Here is a 10132-nt window from a genome sequence, read left to right on the forward strand (position 1 = left end):
GAGAAAATTGTTATACTAAATGAGAGAGCACAGATGATCAATAAAAAGTAATAAATTAGGGATAAGGAGAATGATGACATTTGTGCTAAGATTGAGGAACTAAACATAAAATGGCAAGAATTAATGGAAATCTCAAAGAGAGTGAGTGAAGAGATTTAACTTGAATTAAACAGTATACAAGAGAAGAGTCTACGTCGTAGGTTGAATTCTTCTCAAGATAACCCTGTTTCCAAATCTTTAGAATTATCTATCCCTCCCCCTCTTTCCACTACTGTTGTTGTGCATGTTGAAGGTCAATAACAAGTTAGTGGAGACTAAGAACACGACATGGAGCCCTTGGAGCATTCAGATCCATTGCCAAATTGCGCCTAGTACAATTTTGGAGTCTACTCCACAGCCACTCTACAAGGTATTTTGTCTCTCTCTTTTCGAGATCCTATCTTGACTTAAAAGACCCTAGGTTTTGATGATTTAGAATAGGAAAAGACGACGTCAAAAGTTGCCGAAATTTTGGTGGCATTGAATGAAGCGACGAGAGAGGATCCATTGGAGAATGATGGAAATAGTGGGGAAGCACAAGAAAGATTGAATGTTGAGGGAGACAATGAGGATATTGGAGAATTACGCTAAGAAGTGCATGAAGATGAGTATGGGGGAGAAGAAGAAAATGATGATATCTTTCAATATGAGTGAGAATAGGTACTCTAGTGCACGAGTCACAGCAATATGACGAGGAGTCCCGTGTACAAGCGCAAGAGGAAGCATCCAGTCGTGTGGATATCCCTAATGAGGCAATACATGAGTCATCTTCCTCTTCTACAAAAGGTAAGTTCCCTTTGTTATCAAGTTTGAATGTTTCTAACCCAAACTTTGTTGCTGCTACAAAGACCTCAGAGGAGGATGTGTGCTTGATCAAAGTGGTGAAGAAAACATGAAAGAAGAAAATTTGGCTAAAATTACGCCTGGGGCAATTTCCAGGCCAAGGAACCGGGCCGCTGTAGCACGTTTGGCTGCCAAAAAGAGACTGAAGCTGGTCCATCTAATAAAAGCCAAGAGGGCTAGGGTGCCTAGAGGGGCAGGTGAGCCACTTGAGAAGGCCAACGAAGAGGAGCCCGATTCTACCGAGCAAACACCATCAAGAGTCAAAAGGGTGAGATTGGAGGTAAAGAGGCCCGACTTAACAGCACGTGATATCCTAGTTGAGAGAGGTTTTCATGAAGCACAAGAGTCGGTGCCGGAATATGTTAAGAGAAGGCTTGTGGATAATGGTTAGGAGGTGTTGTTTGCCTCAACAACGCCTGTATCTGAGGCCTTGGTAAAAAAAATTTACGCTGCCATCAACCCAAACCGAGGAGATGGAATGGGAGTACGGGGTAAAGTGGTAAAATTCTCACCTTCCATTATTAACACTCACTATGGTTTGTTGGATTTCTTTACTGCAATAAGTAATAATGAAGTTTTGGTGCATCCATCAAACGAGCAAGTGGAGGAGACATGTAGACTTATTTATAGACCACACAAGACTTGGACCGTTTCAACAACGGGGAAACTTTCGTTAAAGCCATATGACATCAATGAACAAGAGACAATTTGAACATATGTGGTTAACAACTGGTTGATTCCCACTTTTCATGATTCCTCCATTAAGCGCAATAGGGCGATGATGGTGTACATCCTAATGAAGCGCATTGAGTTCAACTTTGGAGAGCTCATAAGGAACGAGATACGAAGTTGCTCGGAGAAAATGGTAAGTCCCCTTGTTTTTCCTGGACTAATAACTGAGTTATGTTTGGAGGTGGGAGTAGAGGCCGGTGATGCGAATGTAGTGACACCCAAGAAGCCGGTCACATCCGTAAGGCGAGTTTGGGGATTTTATGTTGGTTATTTTGTCCTAAAACTCGTAGTTTTGTAAACAGTGAACATTAATGTGAGGTTATTCAGACAAGTATTGTTAAATGAAAGTGAATTTGTTTTTTAATAACTCTAAATCCAATAAAGTACGAACCCTTGACAATTAAAATAAGAACATGGACTTTATGTGGAGACATAAACTAGATCAAGTTCAAAAAATAGCCTAAAGAGTCTATCGTACATGGATCAAGTTGGGTAGTTTTTTATGGAGACACTATTGAATACGACCCCACTTTATGATTGTTACAAATGTTGTAAGGTGTCATAAACAAAGTGATCCTGATTCGTTCATGTAAAAACATGTGAGCGGGGGTGTTCTACACAATGAAGTTGTGTAAGACTGACCCTGAAGTAATCACTGTTACGTATTAACACTGTTTACAGATAACACTGATTAATTTTGTTTATCGATGACCTAGATAACTTGATCTAAATCCTGAGCCATCTATGAACTCCTATTTATTCAGGATTCTCCCTTGATCTGCATAGTTGAGAGTAAGCTCATCAGCGCTGCTCAATATGTCTCCCATTTCAAGGATAAGACTGGGTAGATAACTGGGGACATAGAATTAGCAAGACGAAATTCACTCCTACCCGATTTAGGGATAGTAGGGAGGTTGTTCCCTTAAGTGCTGATCCCGGGTCTTGAACAAAGGGCCCCATCCTCTCACTGGCTCAAGAGAAAATGGATTTAGTGATTTGTTCATAAATCAATTGTTCATTAGAGGGATAGTGGTACTTAAGGAGAAAAGATGTAACTCAGGGGTAAAACGATTTTTCTTACCTAGCAGAGGTTACGAACGTCCTGTGAAGGATCAACTTACCGATGACGGTTATATCGAATGGACACAAATATATCTACAGTGAGGGGAGTGCATCTATAGGATATAGTGGACAGTCCTGTTAGTTAACGAATGTTGATTAACTAAGTTAAAGAGTTTAACCGGTTAGTCTCGAATCGTTGGAACCAATGATCTGTAGGTCCATCGGGTCTCCATGCTAGCTCATAAAGAATAAAATTGATGAACTAGGTGAAGCAAGAATTTGAAGTGTTCAAATTCAGTTTTTTAGGGAATATTGTATTTTATATGAGACATAATATATAATTTAATAATTAATTGAGAATTCATTATTATGGAGAGTATGACTTATTTAAATCAGTAATAAATAAGTTTAAAGCAATGACTTATTTAAATTAGTAATAAATAAGTTTAAAGCATGAAAAAGAGTTGTAATTTGATTAATGTGATTAATCAAGCTTAGGCGTCAAAGACCAATTAATATGAGGTATTAATTTGGCTTGGTTTTTGTTTTAATAGAAAATTGATATTTCAATTTTTGTTTTTATAAAAATTAGTTTTATAAAAGTTTTATTTAAAAAATCAAGTTAGTGGAAAAATCCAACTTCAAAGTTGGATTTTCCACTAACTAGTGGTTTTTTAACTGCTTCTTCAAGGCAATGACACCTATCTTTTACATGCTAGTGGGGTTTGAAGTGGAAGGCATGCAACGCTTGTCCTTGCATGCATTTGGTCTTTATATGGGTGATAAAGATCACTTGGACAAGGCTAATGCTTCCTTGCATGAGTTCAGAATTTTTCCACTCAAATTTCTATTGTTTTCTCGTAGCCATTAGTGCTTTCCCTTTGCTTTCACTCATAATTCGGTCCCACAACTGTGTTCGTCAACCGGAGGATAGCACGGATTTACCATTGGTGGTCCCATTGAGTTAGGAGAAAAAGTTATAGTGGAGGTCTTCAAAGGTATAAAGTTAATCACTTCCTCTTTACCTTTTTCATCATATTTTCCAGCATGCTTATTTCAGTTAAATTGCTTCATTAAGTGTATTATGATCCTTAGCTTTCGGTGTGCATGTCTAAAGTTCCATTTATAAGCTTTACATTAATAAGCTTGAAGTAGCCTCGAAATGCACCCAAAACGCGTTCCAAGGTGCTCAAATCGGCCTCCAAAATGTGAAAATAAGTGCTGGAAATTAAAAAAACAGCAGTAGTAACGGAAAAGACAGCATGATTTTGAGCTTGAACCGGCTTCGTTTACAACCTTTGATTAACTCTAAATGACTCAAGTAAATTACATACTCGATCAAGGACAACAAGGCCCAAAATGAAGGCTTAATTACAATAATTAAATAACCAAAATCAGGGTAAGAGAAGGGATGTCAAAAACAACAACCATTTTAGTACACGCAACAATTCATCTTATGAATTAAACCCCACCAAAGGGTAAACATGGTTGCATTTATGTTACAAGAGTTATAGTGTATGTGAATGCATGGAATTAACTTCATAAATTAGATATAAATGTTATATTAGTTTATGACTTTAATAAGTGGATGCTTGTTTTAGATTTATGTAAATTATATAATTTTTATGTCTAGATTTTATATCTGTTATAAAACCACTTAGTCTTTTAAAATCTATAACAAAGACAAACTTGCATGCTTACCTAGGGTTAATCGGTTTAAAGCAATTTCTTCCGTTTAATAGTTAAAATAGGGCGATAACTTGTAAAACAAAAGTTGTTTACTCACTCGGTGATATCTTGTCTAAGGTTGGGGGTACTTAAGTTGACCATTTATGGAACACCTCATACATAGAGATCAAACTGGAGTCTGAGTCAATAACCCTAGTTTTATGACCATGCGTGAGAGATGTGAGGTAATAAAATTAGTTTATCACCTAGACATCGTAGGTTAATCCCAGTATAAGAGTTATACTGGGGAAAATCACCTAGGCTTAGGTTGTATATAATTAGCCGGTATATAGCCTAGCAATGACCCAATTTTTATAATAGAACACTTTAGTGGGAGATTAATAGTGTATGAGATACATTATTTCTAGCTCTCACGCCCCTAAGAGTTCACACCGTGAGATTCATGCTCGACTTCAAGTTGATATTTGGCGACCTCCCTTCAGAAAGTATTTGTATGAGTCAATAACAAGGTGAATAGGGGAAGTAGTTCATAGTAAGTGGGTGAAGGGTGTGTGTCAACACGTCCTACGGTCTCTTCCATTAGGTCACACCGTGAGATTCTCATGTTGCACCTGCTTGGCATTTATAAGCACCTATCCCTACGGTGGGTTGTAACATAGGATTTTAAACATCGTTAACTCCATAAATGGATAAGTTTACTTAGGTCTGTTTTCAGCAATTGTCTATCCTTCAAGGGCTTGTTTGATTATGATCTTTGTTGTCGCAACGTCATCGCGACGCGGAGCGGCCGACGTCATCCCCTTAAGGATCTCTTTCGAGATAAGGGTTTGGAGTCACCACCAATCATCTACGAGGTGTGATTGGTCACCTAAAAATAAAGACAAGGTATGCAAAAATAGATTCTTGGTTCGGGAGTCGACTGAGCGTAAGGAAGGTGTTAACACCCTTGACACCTGTTCGAAAACGGTACCATATTTTGTCAAAAATTATCCTATTATTTTTATTGGTCCAGAAGAAAATATTTTTTTAATTGTATTTAAATGTCTCATGTTATATTAATTCACACTCTGTTATAAGATATGAATTAATAGGTAGGAGTGGCACGAAGGCCATTAGAAAAATTTTATCACCTCGAGAATATTGGAAGGTTCAAATTTTCGTCATTAGAGTTTTTCAAATAATTATTTAGTAAAAAAAAAAATGATAAACAAAAAAAAGAAATAAAACAAAATCATGGCACACGTAAAGACTCAAACTTTTATTATACTTGTCAATACCCTAAGCTCTTACCACAGCGCCAAGACCTTAGGATACAATTTAATTATTTTTTTTTTAAATACAAAGGTTTTAGTTCTTGATTTTGTTTCAAAAAAATAAATGAAAAAAAATTTCATTTAAAAAGAAAAAAACTTTTTTGTAAAATATTTATTTATTAAAACCAATGTTTAAAAAAATAATAAATAAAGTAAAAAACATTTCATGACAACCATGAAAGCTCAAACTTATATATGGGTGTTAAGACTCAAAACTCTTGCCACTATAACACACCAAAAGATGTAAACTAAGTTTCCTTTTCAAAATACAAATATGTTATTTGTAAACTTTGTTTAAAAAAACAAGAAAAAAAAACCATAAACGAAAAAAAAAGGATTTGAAACTCGTTTAGAAAAAAGAAAATCTCCTATTTAAAGCTAAACTTATTTTAAAAAAAAATTATTCAAAATTTCCAAAAATTAAATAACAAACTTTCAAAAACAAACTTTACTGACATGATTTGAGATTCATTTTATCTTAAAACAAAATTTACATAAAAAAAATCAATTTTCTTTATTTTAAAACAAAGTCCTATTTTATTTTAAAACCTTCCATTTTCTAAATACTTTAATTTTAAGACTTTCCTTAGAAAAAAGATTTTTCATTTTTTCAACACTTAGATATATCTGCTAGTTGGAGGGTAACCGTAGTAGGTCTAGCTTCTCATATGCCCAAAGATTTGAAAACTGATAATGGCATAAGATTAATGCTAGCGCCTAGATCACATAATGCCCTGCCTAAGTTTTTTCCTCCTATGGAACATGGAATGGTAAAACTGTCAGGATCGTTACACTTCATGGGTAGCGGGCTGCCTACAGCTTCACTACTACATTTTGTCATGGCTACCAGTTCATGCTCTCCTATCTTTTTCTTCCTAGAAACTATATCTTTCAAAAACTTAGCATAATTTGACATCTGTTCTAGAGCATCCACTAATGGTATACTTATATGCAATTGTTTTAAAATATCTAAAAATTTTCTAAACTGGGAATCATTATTTTTCTTAACTAATCTTAGTGGAAACGAGGGAGTAGGGGTAAAAGAAGGTTGTACCTGTGGAGGAACACTCGAGGTGTCCTTATTACCTTTTCTAATATTTTCTTTTTCTGGTGTTGTTGGATTCTCTGGTATCTTTACAGTTGGTTTAGTGGACGGAATCTGTACATCTGTTGTTGGCATTGTTGGTCCATCATATGTCAGTCCACTCCTAAGGGTGACAGCTTTGCACTGTTCCTTCCCTTCTCGTCTTGGTAATTCAGTATGGCCTGGAAAAGAACCTTGTGGTCTATTCTTCAATTCATTGGCGAGATGTCCCAATTGGGTCCCGAAATTCCTCATTGATGCCGCTTGGGATTGTATCACTGCGTCGGTTCGGGCCATGTACTCCTTCATCATATTCTCAAGATTTGAGTTGTTATTTTGAATTGGTGGAGTCTGTGTTCTCTGATTGTACTGTTGTTGCGGTGGCGGGATGTGTTGCTGTGTAGGTGGAACATAGGGCTGCTTGTTCTGCTGGCTTTGCCCTTGATTAAAACCGCTCGAACCTCCTTGACCTCCCCATGAGAAATTAGGGTGGTGCCTCCAACCTGGGTTGTAGGTGTTCGAATACGGGTTAAAGTTCCTATTGTTCCCATGTCCTACATAAAAAACGGAAGCAGGGTTATGTGGACAATTATCATAAATATGGTTTTCACTGCAAAATGAACAAATGAGATCGTTGACTTGGCAAACAGGGGCATGAGTGCAATAATCCGACTGCACAGGTTGTATCGGCGTGGCTAATGGATTTTTTATTCCCAACGCCATTTCTTTCAGCCTCTGGTTCATTGTAACCATCTCTTTTTGCATCGAGGTCGCAATGTCCAGAGCCAAAACTCCAGCTGGATCTTGCTTCTTTGGTGCTGCCCTAGATCTTTGCGAACACCATAGTTCGTTGTGTGAAGCTAAGTCATTTAGGATGTCGACTATCTCGTTGAATGTCTTCTTTGTAAAGGCTCCGTTGGCAGCATTGTTTAACATCATCTTAGTAGGATGATCTAAACCTCTAAAGAAATGTTCTATCTGGATGCATGCCGGCAAGCCATGGTTCGGACATTTCCTGATTAGTTCTTTAAATCTTTCCCACGCCTCATGAACAGGTTCACGATCATACTGTCTAAAGGAGATGATCTCCTCTCTGATATCAGCGTGGCGAGTAGGTGGGAAGAATTTTGTTAAGAACTTCTCCACTAACGACCCCCATGTGGTGATGGATCCCAGTGGAAATGCATTGAGCCATGCTCTAGCTTGGTCCTTCAAAGAAAATGGAAAAAGTGTTAGTTGAAGAGCATCGTCTGTTATACCAGGTAATCGAAATGCATTTGCAATTTGAATGAATGATTTCAGATGATCATGTGGATCCTCATGTTCCTGCCCTCCAAAATGTCCAATTGTCTGCAACATTTGGAACATCATTGGTTTAAGCTCAAAGTTTGCGTGGGCTGGAATAGGGTTGACTATCCCTGAATCAAAGTTCTGAAAAGCCGTGGCGGCATATTCTCGCATTGCCACGTCTCTGTTGTCCGCCATCTGGATATAGTTGAATTCATCATTTCTTGCATGATCCCTCATATTACCGTTAACAGCAGGTGGATCAACTGGATCACGAGGTGGAATATCTGCCATTGATGTGCTCGTACTCTCTACCTCACTTTCAGGACTGATTTCACCTTCTCTCTCTTTTTGATTTTCTAGTTGTTTTCGAAGTCTTTGCTCCTTTCGAGTTTTTCGAAGGGTCCGCTCAATCTCAGGGTCAAGGGGTAGAAGAAAAGATCTTGTACTCATGCACTTTAACTTACCCTTGTGAGATAAACGACCAAAAATATAGAACAAAAACGGTGGATGGAAATTACACCCAACAACAATTCACAAAAATAAAAACTAAAATAATTTTAAAATAATTTTAAAACTAAAGTCTCCGGCAACGGCGCCAAAAACCTGACTGGTGGTTTTGCTGAACGCACGCACTGAGTGTGGTAACAATTCTATAGATGCAAGCGCACACCTGTCAGAGTAATATAAAATGGATGAAGTATCCAAGTATCGATCCTCAAGGACTTCTAAATAATTTCCAAACTCTAAAGTTTTAATGAATAGTGAACGTTGAAATGAGTGATTTTTGTAAAATGGGAAGTGGTCACAAATAATGGTTTTGGATTTGGGATTCGGTCTTATAATGGTAAAACCTAGCCCGAATTACTTCAAGTTAGCCAACAAAGAATTAAGGATACGCTAAGGACGATGTGCATTTTACTTTAGGAACCAACGACTACGCTTTCCACTTGACTTATGTCTAAGCAAGTTCAAAGTCCTAAGACATTCCCTAATATGTCTATTACGAGAGATATCTTAGTTTTAGGATGGAAATAGTTGCAACCTCGGGGTAAGGTCCTATGTCTAGGCTACTTAAACGGAACCCTTATGTCTAAGGCGCTCCTCTCCTTGGTTTAACCACTCAACAATGCAAATAAGCAACCTTTTCAGTATTGACTTGTTAAGACTTACAGTGGCCTTCTCTAAATCCTAACTTTTTGGGAAAACATGTTGAGTAATGAATGGAAAGCAAAAACACTACTTCTTAGCAACCCTTTTTAGAAATAAAAGGCTAACTATCCATAACCGGGCTAGAGACGGGAATTTAGAAAGACATATTGAAGAAAATACAGCAAGTAGAATGGTTGAAATTGGAATGCATGTGTGAAAAACAAAAGTTAACTAACGGAGAGTTTTTATCGGGATTGAGAGCTTCACCCTTCTCTTTCAAGCAAGGGGGAGTGTCACGTGCTTTTTCCTCCAAAAACACAACTCTCTTAACTAAAAATAAAGTAAAGGCAAAGGGAAGATAAGCAAAGTGCTGGATTTTTATATATTTGAATAAGTAGAAAATAACTAAGTACAAATGGAAACAAAACAGAGCTCAATAAAGGAATTTAAAGTGCTCGGGATTTAAAAACCAAAAGCAACTAATGAAAGCAACTCAAAAGTACTTAGAAAGCAACAAAGAAACACTAAAAATGATCAATAGAAGGAAGCAAGGCTTGATCCATTTGGTGGAGAAGCTGCTGGAATTTATAGCTGTGCAGAATTGGTTAGGTAGGTCCTAATACGATGGTGAATCACCCATTTCCAACTCCTTTGACTGACTAAATCGTGCTCAAACTGATAGTGGAACACTTCTTCTACACGTGTGCATCGGTTGGAACCACCAAAACGCATTGGAAGACGCGTTTCATTAAGGGCAAAGTTGGAAGAAAAACTGTTTTCTGCAGCCTTCCCAGGCGTCTGGCGCCTCCCATGTTGGTATTTCCGACTTTTTGCTTCTTTTGATTAATTTCCACTCCCAAATGGTCCTAAAATGTCATAAATACAATATAAGCCAACCACAAACCATCATATATGAATTTTGCATGAATTG

The 10132-nt window shown here is 37.4% G+C and overlaps 1 non-coding gene across 1 annotated transcript; it reads left to right on the top strand.

Moving 5' to 3' along the window:
* Positions 1-7756: 7756 nt before the first annotated feature.
* Positions 7757-7863, top strand: LOC148209619 (small nucleolar RNA R71). Its single transcript, XR_015793375.1, has one exon. It is a non-coding gene; the product is annotated as a small nucleolar RNA R71 (small nucleolar RNA).
* Positions 7864-10132: the final 2269 nt, after the last annotated feature.

Source organism: Momordica charantia (genome assembly GCF_013281855.1).
Source record: "Momordica charantia cultivar OHB3-1 chromosome 8 unlocalized genomic scaffold, Mcharantia_2.0 BLBB01000008.1, whole genome shotgun sequence".
NCBI lineage: Eukaryota > Viridiplantae > Streptophyta > Magnoliopsida > Cucurbitales > Cucurbitaceae > Momordica > Momordica charantia.